The sequence below is a fragment of the Castor canadensis genome, chromosome 13 (genome assembly GCF_047511655.1).
Source record: "Castor canadensis chromosome 13, mCasCan1.hap1v2, whole genome shotgun sequence".
NCBI classification, from domain to species: Eukaryota; Metazoa; Chordata; class Mammalia; order Rodentia; family Castoridae; genus Castor; species Castor canadensis.
The window spans coordinates 123673757-123686983 of NC_133398.1; positions in this window are offsets into that span (position 1 = coordinate 123673757).

Here is a 13227-nt window from a genome sequence, read left to right on the forward strand (position 1 = left end):
CCAAAACCAGAAAAAAAAAAAAAGGCCTTGAACTGGTTGAATAAGACCCACCTTCCCATATAATGGAGGATAGTGTGCTTTACTCAAAGTCTACTCATTTAAATGTAAATCACATCTTCAAAAATTCCTTTACAGCAACATCTAGACTAGTGTTTGACTAAACAACTGGGTTTGTTAGATTACCCAAGTTGATATATAAAATCACCCATCACAACTTCTCAATTCATTTTGTGAAGTTCACATTATTCAAAGATACAAACCACATAAAGACAGTGTGACAATGTATATCAAAACACAAAAAACTTAATAAATACTAGCAAGTAGAAGTCAACAATATATAAAAGCACTATCCACTATGGTCAAGTGCACTTTCATCCAAAGACACAAGCTGTTTCAGTGTTTGAGGCACAATCAATGAAATCTACCACGTGGTTAACTAAAGAAAGAAATCCCATGATTGTATCAATTGATAAAATAAAAGCATTTGACATTAATTCTCATTTATGATTAAAAACTTGCAGAAAAAATAGAAATAGACAACTTCCTCATATTTATAAAGAGAATCTATAAAACACAATCAACAAGACACTTAGCTGTGAAAGACTGAAAGTACTTCTAAGATTAGGAACAAGCAGAGGGGATTTAGTCAGTGCAATAAGACAAGAAAAGGAAAGCAAAGTCTCACAGACTGAAAAGGAAGAAATGAAACTGTCCATATTTGTATTTGATGTGATTATATAGGTAGAAAATCAGAAGGAAACTATGAAAAGCTCCTAGAACTAATGGTTAAGCTCAGCAAGTTCACTACATATCAATATACAAAGGAATGCTAGATCTCCATACTGACAATGAATACATAAAAACCAAAATTAAAAATACAATATAATTGACAATTGTTCAAAAAATTGAGATATCAACATATAAATCCAACAAAACATGTACAGAGCTTGCATGCTGAAAACTACAAACACTGATGAGAGAAATCAAAGAGCTAAATAAATGAACACACCATGTTTGTGGATTGGAGGACTCAACATGGTAAAGTTATCATTGGTTTGATACATTGCTATCAAAATTCCACAAGTGTATTTTTTTTTTTTATAAGTAAGAGCAAAGTTTACTGAGCGGTACAGGACTGAGTACTAGGAAGGGTTTACAAAGATGGAACTGCACCCCACCTGCCCGGCCACCGACACCCGGAGACTCCAGTACTTAAGAGTTACACACAACAGCCATAACTGGTGGGCATCTGTCCGTAACAAACAAACCAGAGCATATTTACACTGTATCACATCGAGTGATTATAGAAATCCATATATATATATAGCTTTTGTAAAATCTTTTTTTTTTGTAAAAAATATTTAAAAAAAAAGAAAGTATAAAAAACATGTGCAGTTGCAGCCCTGCCAGGATAGCCAGTCTGTAAGCGGGCTTTGGAAGGGCGCCCGCGCCTCAGTGCCCACAGCGACCCGGCAGGGCCGCAAGGGTGGCCTGGCTGCCACCTCCTGGCCTGGAAGCAGGGCCCCCGTGTGCCCCTCTCCAGCCTCACGGCAGACTCAGGCCAGGAGGACTGCAGTTCACGCTGAGTTCCATCCTCAGCTTCATTTTGGTTGTAATTCATGGCTTTTCCTGGCTGCTCGGTGGTCCCTCAGGTGGGTATCTTGGTAGAGGGGCCAGAGATGTGCCCGAGGCTACCTGGCTGGGCATCTCTCTGGCACAGGTGTCCCATCCTGCCTCCTTCCAGCTGGGCCCTAGGCAGGACAGCCCTGCCACCCACGGGTCAACTTTGCTCTCAGCTCTTGGTCCCACTGGGTGTCTTCAGGCCGCTCTTCTCCTCCTATGGCCGCTCTGAGTTTCACAAGAAAGCCTGCCTGGTGCTGGCTGGCTGAGCCTCATCGCATAGTTTCCGATGTGCTGAGGAAGGGCCTCCAGGACCCCTCCTCCTCCCTCTTTGCCTCTCCTCCTTCTTCCCTGCTCCTCCGCATCCTCCTCCTGGCCCGCTGTCACTTCTTGTCCAGCTGCTCCGGCAGTGGGTAGCCTTTGGACTCGGGTCCTGACGCTGTCAGTTCTGACGCTGTCAGTCCGCACAATGCAGGTGGGGCGGTGGCGGTTGATGATGAGCTGCTGCGGTTCCTGCTTCAGCTCCTCGGTCTGGGTCTTCAGCTCCTCGGTCTGGGTCTTCAGCTCCGCGTTCTGGGTCTTCAGCTCCTCGATATGGGTCTTCAGCTCCTCGGTCTGGGTCTTCAGCTCCTCGGTCTGGGTCTTCAGCTCCTCTGTCTGGGTCTTCAGCTCCTCCGTCTGGGTCTTCAGCTCCTCCGTCTGGGTCTTCAGCTCCGCGTTCTGGGTCTTCAGCTCCTCCGTCTGGGTCTTCAGCTCCTCGGTCTGGGTCTTCAGCTCCTCGGTCTGGGTCTTCAGCTCCTCCGTCTGGGTCTTCAGCTCCTCGGTCTGGGTCTTCAGCTCCTCCGTCTGGGTCTTCAGCTCCTCCGTCTGGGTCTTCAGCTCCTCGATCTGGGTCTTCAGCTCCGCGTTCTGGGTCTTCAGCTCCTCGATCTGGGTCTTCAGCTCCTCGGTCTGGGTCTTCAGCTCCTCCGTCTGGGTCTTCAGCTCCTCGGTCTGGGTCTTCAGCTCCTCCGTCTGGGTCTTCAGCTCCTCGATCTGGGTCTTCAGCTCCTCGGTCTGGGTCTTCAGCTCCTCCGTCTGGGTCTTCAGCTCCTCCGTCTGGGTCTTCAGCTCCTCCGTCTGGGTCTTCAGCTCTGCGTTCTGGGTCTTCAGCTCCTCGGTCTGGGTCTTCAGCTCCTCGGTCTGGGTCTTCAGCTCCTCGGTCTGGGTCTTCAGCTCCTCGGTCTGGGTCTTCCGCTCCTCGGTCTGGGTCTTCAGCTCCTCCGTCTGGGTCTTCAGCTCCTCCGTCTGGGTCTTCAGCTCCTCCGTCTGGGTCTTCAGCTCCTCGGTCTGGGTCTTCAGCTCCTCGGTCTGGGTCTTCAGCTCCTCCGTCTGGGTCTTCAGCTCCTCAATCTGGGTCTTCAGCTCGGCGTTCATGAGCTCCAGCCGCTCCGACTGCTGCTGCAGAAGCTCTGTTTGCTCCTCCTTCTTGTTCCTCCATCGGGCGGCTGCGACCTTGTTCTTCTCCCGGCGCCTTTTCCTTCGCTCCTCTTCCTCGTCTAGCTCACTTTTCACGGGTTGGGGCCTCTTGCCCAGGTGCACCTCCAGGAAATGCAAGGGTGCAATCATGGCCCCAGCGCTGCGGGCGTCAGCGCTGAGCTGGGGAGTCCTGTGGGGGGCCCAGCCCTGGCACAGAGCCCGCAGTCACAGAAGGGTCTGGGATCTGCCCAGGCGTCGTAGCAGGAGGAGTGACCGGCCGGCCATGCAGAAGCCGCGGGCGGAGGCGGCGCCCCCGGGGCCGGGACCCGGCTGCAGGAGCCGTGCCCACTCCGTGCCGCTGCCGCCCGGCCGCGGAGCTCCCCCGGCGCCCAGGCCAGGGAGCCGCCGCCAGCGCCCCCGTCGCGGCCGCCCAGCGTCCCTCCCGCAGGCTGTGGCGGGTGGCGGGCCCACAGATGTATTTTGAAGTTAAAGACAAGAAGTTTTCTAAAATGCATATGAAAACAGAAAGGAACTAAAACAGTTGACAGAATTTGCATAAAGATGAAGAAAGTTGAAGGAACCACTTTATCTGATCTGAAGACACATGATATAGCTATAGCAATCAAGGCTGTTGACTGGCAGAAGGACAGACGTATAGATCAAAGGAAGAGGACAAAGAGACTGGCAATAGGTCCACACAAGTAGCCAATTCATGAGAGCAGGAGAATGTTTTTAATAAATGGTTATTCATAGGCAAAAAAACTTGACTAAACATCCACAGTATATAAAAATTAACTAAAAAAATTAGCTGCAAATGGATCATAGACTCAGATGTAACATACAATGCTATAAAACTTTTTGAAAAAACATAGGAAAGTTATAGCATGATGACCAGAGTTAACAACAAAGTGTTATAGTCTTGAGAACTACAAAAAGTTAAATATTATAAGCATTCTTACCACAAAAAAATGGTAAGTATATGAGGTAATGCATATGCTAATTAGCTTGATTTAACCATTTCACAGTGTATACATATTTCAAAATAACATGAAATACAGAATAAGCTTAAGTGATTTTATTTGGCAATTTAGAAAATTAATTCCTTGATGAATAAAACATTGGAGATAGTCTTAGAAACTAGGGTTTGATGAACCTTTCTTAAATATGATGCCAAAATGTGTGATGCACAAAAGAGAAAAGAATGCATACACTATATTTCATCAAAGTTACAAACTTTCTCTCTGAGAAAGATCTTTTTAAGAGGATGAAATGACAAGCCACAAACTGGTTGAAAAATACTGCCAAACCAAACACTTGATAAAGAAGGACTTATATTTGATTGTGCTTTTTTTAAAAATAAAAACAAACTCAATAGTTTTAAAAAACCTCCAATTAAAAAAAAAAGGCATAAAACATAGCTGTTTCACCAAAGAGGACATAGGGAGGACAAATAAGCACTTGGAAAGATATTCAGCGTCACTCACCCTTTGGGAGGCGCAAATTAAGACCACATTGAGATATCACTGCATGCCCATTACCATACGTGAAGAATTTTAAATGATGGTAGTTTATTAATACCTTCTATCTGTCCCATTGGTGAGGGAAGGAGCCCTGCCCCAGAGTTAGGATACAGCCAAACACATGACACTCAACACCTAACAGATAGCCATGTACTCACAGCCGGGCAAGAGGACAATGCCTGCCAGGCAGGGCCGCACAGGGACTTCTTCATTCAGCAGCAGACTAAACAGGCACAGGCTATGGGAGCCAGAGAACAAGGTGCTGGGAGGTGCGGGTGCCTGCACCAGGATGGGGTTTGTTGGTTTGAGAAATTCCAAGGCATGGCAGAGACCTGAAACCTGCACTTGGAGACATGCAGAACTGAGCCTGGTACGCTTGCTAGGTAGGGGACCTTCCCCTTTAGACCTGAGTGGGAGTGAAACTTGCCCTCCCATTTTCAGCACGCATCGATACAGTTCATAATGTCCAGCTTTACACAATTCAATTGACCCCTTCAGACCTTGACATCAACTTTGGTGATGCCTGAAACTCCTAGGGAGTAGAAGTATCTCCCTAGAAAGCAGTTAGACCCAATGTTTATAAAGACAACTATCAGGGTTTGTAAGCCTGTGAAGAGACATTGATTCCACAGAGAACAAATCTGCAGTGTCCAGAACTATCGATATGAATATGTTTGAATATTTGCATTGTTCTTTCTTTGTTTTGTTTTGTTTATTGGCAGTACCAGGGCTTGAATTCAGGGGCTTTCACGTTTGAGGCAAGCACTCTCCCACTTGAGCCATGCCTGCAGCCCTTTTTCCTTTAGTTAATTTTCAGATAGGGTCCCACAATTTTGCCTGGGCTAGCCTGGGACCATCATCCTCCTACCTACTCCTTCAAGTAACTGGGATTGCTGCAGGAGCCACAGCACCTGGCTTCTGCATTGCTTTAAGGTTAGTTTTATTTCCTCGAGACGCTATTTCATTTGCTCAGCATTGTTGATGTACATGCAGATAGTTCCCTTCAATGAACATACTCCTCTGTGGGCAGTTAAGGAGTAATATAAGGCTAACAATTTTCTAATTATCAGTTGAGCTAGAGTCTGGGCTCTGAGTTAAAAGCTACAGGGCTTGGAAGGCCTTGTGTCTGTACCAGGAAAAGCCCATGGTCATTTCCTGGTTGGTGGTAATGGTCTTGTGTTGCTGGACTTAGCAAGTGGTGCCTAGTGCTGTACTCAAGGTCCCTTGATCCACATGAACTAAAGAATCAGGAGCAAAGCTTACTCAGGAGGTGTTTGCATTTGAGAAGGGTTTACAGAAACTTGTAGGCAATCTCAAAGCGACTGGTAAATAGGTGAAGTAGTGCAAAGAGGCAGAGCATAGTATAAATGCCTCCCTTCACTGGACTGCAATAGACCACCACCATCATAGCAAAGGGGTTAAGAACAGGCAGTTTCTTAGCAGAGACCGTTTATATGTCAGAATGAGGTGGGCATAAGCCAAACAACTCACTTGTTAGGGCAGAGCGAAGGTGTGATCTTGCTTTTCTGTCTTGTGTAGCTACATGATATAGTTTGATCCAGGATGGGTTGAATTGGACTGAGAAAGGGAGAGAGGCATAGGGTGAGATTTTTGGTCCCTCTGACAAAGGTCCAGGTGGTTGTAGGCCTGGTAAGGCAAGTGTGGCCTAGGCATATATACTAGGGGTATCTAGAAGAGGCTTATGGGGTAGGCCCAGCAGTTTTGGGCCTGTAGGAAGGCCTGGGTTGAAATTTCCATGAGAATGACATGCATACAAGAGGTAGTTAAAGGCCAGTGAGTCTGAGTGAGGGGGCCTGGCCAGATGATGTTACAGCAGGCTCCAGAAACCCTTTTGTAGCTGCAGGGAGCCAGGTGGATGTCAGTGGGTTGGTGGAGACCTAGCTTAGCATTGGAATGGGGGTCACTGGACCAACAAATAGCAGTTCCACTATATGTTTAAGGGGGTGCAAAAAACTGAGATATCCTCTAAGTGGTCCTTTGGGAAGGGGCGGAGCCTGAGGGAAGGGACAAAAATTATTTATCAGTGCTTGTGGACCCAGTGTTCCTCTAGGTTCAGGGTAATGTTATTCTTGCATTTATTTGTTTGTTTGTTTTTTCCTACAGCTTGGTAGGCGGCCTGTGTGTGTGAAAAGAAGATGGATTTGAGGTTAGACTTATTGCAAATTCCAGGAAAAAGAAATACAAGGAATTACATAGTCAGAGTGTGGGGCAGCTGAGGGCATGGCTCTCAGACTAGCTAAGATAGCAGGAGCAGAAAGCTCCACCTAGCAAGGCTAGTGTTATTTGTCCAGTGTTATCTACACAGAACACCAGGTCCCTTTCTGTCTCAGACAGTTGGACCCAAGAGACTCCCCACCAAGCAAGGGAAACAGCAGTGGAGATAACCACTGGTGTCCCATCTTCCTGAGCAAGGTCTCCCATACAGGATGAGGGCAGGGGGAGGAGCACTTCTTCCTACAGCAATAGGAAGGCCTACTTTATTGAGTGTAGCCCTTTCTTCTAGCCATGGTTTCCATTTTGGCAGAGCAGATTCAGTGGCTGTGCCAAGCTATCAGTGAGATGGGTGAGGCTTAATGGGTATTTGGGCTCTGAGCCCCACAAGTATGGAGCCTTTAAAGGTCTAAGACTTTAATAATGCCTGATAAGCCACAGGAAGTTGACATTCCAAAGGCACATAGCAGAGGCCACAATAGATAGACATTTGCACAAGAATGCCATGGGCAACCAATGAACATGATGTGTGGTCCATAACCTCCAAAACGCTCCTCAGTGGCCTTAGTGTTGACTTAGAAGGTGATACTTACAAGCACCAGAGGAAGGGTCTGTTGTGTGGTCAATTGCACCAGCTTCAGAGTCTGTTCTGAGAAAAGCTCTTATGTGCAGGTGATGGGTTTACAAGTGACTTCATAAATTGGGCATAACAATGAGAGATACAATATGTACTGGCAACATGGCCCAAAAAGATCCAATAGGTGTTGAGTCTTTTGGAGTGTCTAGGAAATTTTTAAGAGAAGCTGTCATTTGAGTACACTAGAAATTCCAGAGGACCAGACACTGCCCAGTGTATTATCTTAAATAGCAGAGCCCTGAACTCTAATGGGTGGAAGTATGCAATGGTCCAACCTCTACTTTGAAGACTAGTAATTACAATCCTCAAGTCTTACAGGAATAAATCTCAGAGCCAAATCCAAGGCAACAACACTATCACCAGAGAAATGAAAGACAGTATCTGCTTTTGGAGGAATTTGGCAGACTGGTCCAATAAAAGCTAAAAGCATGAGTGGCTTCAAGCAAGCTAAATGCTTATTTAAAAATCAGAGGCACCAAGGTCAGTACTTTTTCAAGGCACTTCTCTAGTAAGACACTAAAATGTAGGGAACACTAAAATGATGGCATGGATTTTTTTCTGGTTTGTCCACTGTGAATTCTCAATGTGTGACACATCATTTGTACTCAATAATTATTTGTTAAAAAAAAACCCACACAGCTTCCAATACATACAAATCATAAGCAAATACAAATCATAGTTGCTTCAGATTAACTATCACTGTAAATGCTAGAGTTACTAGAGATTTCCAATTCGCAAGTTGTTGTAGTCTGTTTTGTATTGTTATAGCAGAATACTGAGAGCAGGTAATTTGGAAAGAATACAGGTATTTTTTACACTCCGGAAGCTGAAAAGTACAAGGTCAGGGGGGCCTTTTTGCTGCCTTATCTATTGTAGAAGGTAGAGGAGGAAGAGATAGAGAGGTGATTCAACTCATTCTTTTATCAGGAACCCATTCCTAAGATAACTAACCCATTAATCCATTCACCTAAGTCCTAACCACCTCTTACAAGTCCCACCTCTCAACACTGCTGCATTAGGAATTAAGTTTTCAACACATGAACTTGGGGATATACATTCAAACCATAGCACAGGTTCAATTAACACCTTGTGGAATGTTATTTCTTTCTCCTGCTTTTGTCTTTAGTCAGGCCATTACCCTGTCACTGATGAGTGGCCAAATGTCTTCCAGGGATGTTGATATCAAAAGACTTTGGTCACTCACTCATCTAAAAGTGCAGGTGCAGACAGTACCCCCTTCCACAAGCAGTAAACCTGTCTTCTTCCATTTTGTACTTTTTTTCTTCTTCATCTGGGAGATAAGGAATAAACCTCCCACTGTTACTTTTACTTCTTCCACTTCTTTCCATCACAGAGGTGCACGTTTGTAATCCCAGCACTCAGGAAGCTGAGACTGGAGGATTGTGAGTTCAAGTTCAAGGCCAGCCTGGGCTATATACTCAGTCTCAAAAAAAAAAAAAGGAGCAGACTTGCTCCTTTATTCACTGATTGCCTCTCTTAACTTGGTGAGAGTCATCCCTTCTGTACTAGGTAGATGGCTCAGATCACCTAGAAGCCTGAGACTGCTTAAAGCACGTCATCATCCCCCACCTGCTACTCTCCTGCCAACTAGTCACACATGACTGACTACAATACAGTCATGACCTAAATAACAGCCACATGTGTGACCACATGTGTGTCCCACAAGATGCAATAGTCTGAAAACTTCCTATCGCTTAGGAGCACAGCACAGCATGTAATTCACGTGTTTGTGGTGATGCCAGTGTTAACAAAGCTACTCACTATCAGTCATATAAAAGTTTAGCCCAAACCACTTGTTATGCACAGGATATAGTGGGTAATGATAAAAATGACTATGTCACTGATTTATATATTTACTATACTTTTACCATTATATTAGAGTATACTCTTACTTATAAAAAAAAGATTAACTGTAAAACACCCTCAGGCAGGTCCTTCAAGAGGGACATTGATGGAGTGCCAAGAGAAGGCACTGTTACCATGGGTGACACTCCTGTGTGCTATTTCCCCTAAACATCTTCCACTGGGACGAAAGGTAGAGGTGGAATTCAGTAATATTAATGAGCCTGACCTTGTGTAGGTCTAGGCTAATGTGTGTGGCTGTGTGTTAGTTAAGGGTTTAAAAAAAGTTTTTAAAAGTTAAAAAGCTTAAAAATAGAAAAAAGCTTAAAAGATATAAAGAAAATATTTTTGTATAACTGTACAATGTGTTTGTATTACACACTGTTATTTAAAAAAGACCCCTCAAGTTTAAAAATTAAAGTAAAAAGGTTACAGTAAGCTAAGGTTAATTTATTACTGAAGAAATAAAAATATTTAATAAAGGTAACGCAGCCTAAGTATGAAATGTTCCCAAAGTCTACAGCAGTGCATAGTGATGTCCTATGCCTTCACACTCCCTCCTTCCCTCCCCACTCCCTCCCTCCCCACTCCCTCCCTCCCCACTCCCTCCCTCCCCACTCACTCCCTCCCCACTCACTCCCTCCCCACTCCCTCCCTCCCCACTCACTCCCTGGCTCACCCAGAGCCACTTCCAGACCTGTCAGCTCCATTCATGCTAAGTGCCCTACATAGGTGTACCACTTGTATCTTTTACACCATTTTTACTGTACCCTTTCTATGTTTAGATGCACAAACACTTATCATTGTGTTACAATTGCATAAGTAGTCAGTGTGGTGCCATCCTGTGCAGGTGTGACGTCTAGGAGCAGTAGGGTGTGTCACATAGCCTAGGTATGTAGTAGGTCGAATCATCTGGGCTTGTGGACGTACACTCTGTGATGACTGTATAATGATGCAATCACCTAATGATACACTTCTGTGAAAGTGTCCTCAACAGTAAGTGATATGTGATCGTACTTCTATTTCGATAAGAAACTTAGCTAAAAAAAAAGTGTTCTCCTCGGTGGCTAGATTTTCAAGCTAAGAAGTTTAGCTAAATATTAACTTCTACTCTAGTATAAACTTACCCTTGCCTTACAATTGTTCCGATAACATCTCTGTAACTTAGGAAGTATTAGCCAGCATGCTTCAGCATTTCCTTCTTTCAATACTATCATTTCTCAGTCAAGATAATGCACTGCTGCAAGAAAACATATGACGACACACCAACTGCAGACTTACCCTTTATCTAATGGACCCTGACCTGACCCCCAGCCAGATGACATTGATGCAGCTCTGTAAGGCATCATAATCCCAACTCATGCAGTCTATGTCTGCAGTAGAGGCCACTAGACACTAGAATCTCAACGCACTTTTCACATTCACAGCAGACCATCTCCAGTCAGCCTAGGCTTTATCTATCCTACCAGCCCAAATATTGCCTGCAATTAAAACGCTCCCACTACAATGGAATAAAGACTGTTCATGCCCTTACATTTTAAGGGCTTACCCTGCATCGCTTCTTTGGAACCTCATCATGTACAGCCTAGACTTTGTGCTGGAAGAACTTTCCTACTGGCAATGAACTTTTCTACCTGATGCTCAATCTCTGATATCTTAGTCTAATTTTTTCCCTTCAGCATATCTTCTTTGGTTCTGGTTAAGGGATTGCTACACCAAAATGTCATAGACTGGGTAGTTTATGCAACCTAATTTATTTGTCAGGGTTCTAGAGTCTGGGAAGTTCCAAGATCAAAGTGCCACCCAATTCAGTGTCTAACTTCCTGACTTGCAGATAACTGCTTTAACTTCACATGACCTTTTCCTCTGAGCACCCACAAAGAGTGACCTCTGGTTTCTCTTCCACTTCTTATAAGGGCACCAGCCTTATTGGATTAGAGTCCCACTCTAGTAGCCTCATTTATCACAGGTTCTACCTCCAAATATAGTCACATTGGGAGTAAGGATTCAACATGAGATTTTTGAGGAAATATATTCAGCCAATAACAGAGTATTTAATTTGCTGAATGATAAGTAAAGGAATGTAAATAATAGTAAGTATATCTTAAATGTGATTCAAACTTTCAGGATACTTAGATAATATCAGTCTGTTAAACATCTTTATCCAGATGTCCCAGGAAGACTTGTTCTTTTTCTAGTGAAAAAGAAAGGCATATAATCAATTCAGTAATAAAGCACCATTCATTGTTATAGATAGCAGAATAGTATCTTAGGTTTCTCCTATATTCAATAATTACATCCCCTAACTTGCTAACGGTGGCAGGCAACCTTCTTCAATGGCTCACTTCCTGGTATTCACTCCCTTGTGTAATCTTGTGCAATTCTTTCCCCTTGAGTATGGACTACATCTAGCACACTGAGTAAGACAAAAGTAGTATTGGTTTCCTATTGCTGCTATAGCATATTACAATAGTGGCTTAAAACAACACAAATCTATTACAGTTCTAGAGGTCAGAAGTCCAAAATAGTCCCCACTAGATTAAGGTCAAGGTATTGGTAGGGCTATGTTCCTTATGGATACTGTATGGGACAATCTGTAAGTTCCTGCATTCTTCCATTCCAAAGGCAGCAATTTGCCAGCTAAGACTTTCTATGTAATCACATTGCCCCTGAGCCATGTGTTTCCCACAATGATAGGACTCTTGTGATTATTTTGGATGGCTCCAGCAATCCAGAATAATCTTTTTTATTTTAAGTTAGCTAATTGGGGGAATGGTCCCAGTGAGTAGCGGGGAGGATATAAAGAAAGGGTGTAGAGGGTGAATATGGTGGAAATATTTATTCATGTATGAAAATGGAAAAAATGAGACCTGTTGAAACTATTCTAAGAATGGGGGGAGGGAGATAAAGGGAAATGATGGAGAGGGTGAATTTAACTAAGGTACATTGGAAGCACTTTTGTAAATGTCACAATGTACCCCCCAAGACAACAATAACACAATAAAAAAAAAAAAGATTGGCTGATTAACAACCTTAATTGCAACTGCAAACCTTACTCCCCTTGTCATGTAACAAGGTATATTCACAGGTCTGATTAGGCTGTGGCCATCTTGGGTGATGGAAGAAAGGAGTTATTATATGAGAGGTCATTTTTATGATTACATTACAAAAGAATGTGACTTTTACCTAGTTTGCAATGTCTCATGCTAGCACTCTCATTTATCCTCTTGTTTGCTCACTCTGGTGCAGCAAGCTGTCATGCTGTGAGTTGCTCTTTGGCAAGATTCAAAGAGCAAAGGACCAAGCAAGTCTCTTGGTCCTTTGACCAGCACTTCATGAGAAATCAAAGTTTTGGTTCAAAAGTCCACAGAGGACTAAATCCTACGAAGAAACACATGTGTGAGCTTGGAAGCAGATCCATTCCAGCCAAACCTTGAGATGACAGCAGTCTTGTAATAGACCAGAGTGGGAAAACCACAGCTAAGCCACCCCAGACCTCTGACATACACACACTCTTAGCTAACATATGTTGTTATTTTAAGCCATTTCACTTTGATGCAGTTTGATTTAAAAAAATTAACCTACGATCCAAAAATTTCAGTGAATCTCAAACAAGGTAAATGCAAAGAAAATCAAACCTTGTCATATCAAAATCAAATTACTTCAAACTAAAGACAAAGAGAAAAATGACCCATTGCACATAAGGTAGCAACAATGATAATAATGTTTAACTTTTCAGGTAGGAAGAATACCTTTAAAATGCTGAAGGAAGCAATGGTCAATTTAGAATTCTGTGTCCAATGAAAATCCTTCAAAAATTAGAATAAAATAAACATATTTTCAGATAAGCAAATGCAGGGAAAAATCAACAATAAACTTGAATTACAGGAAACTCTA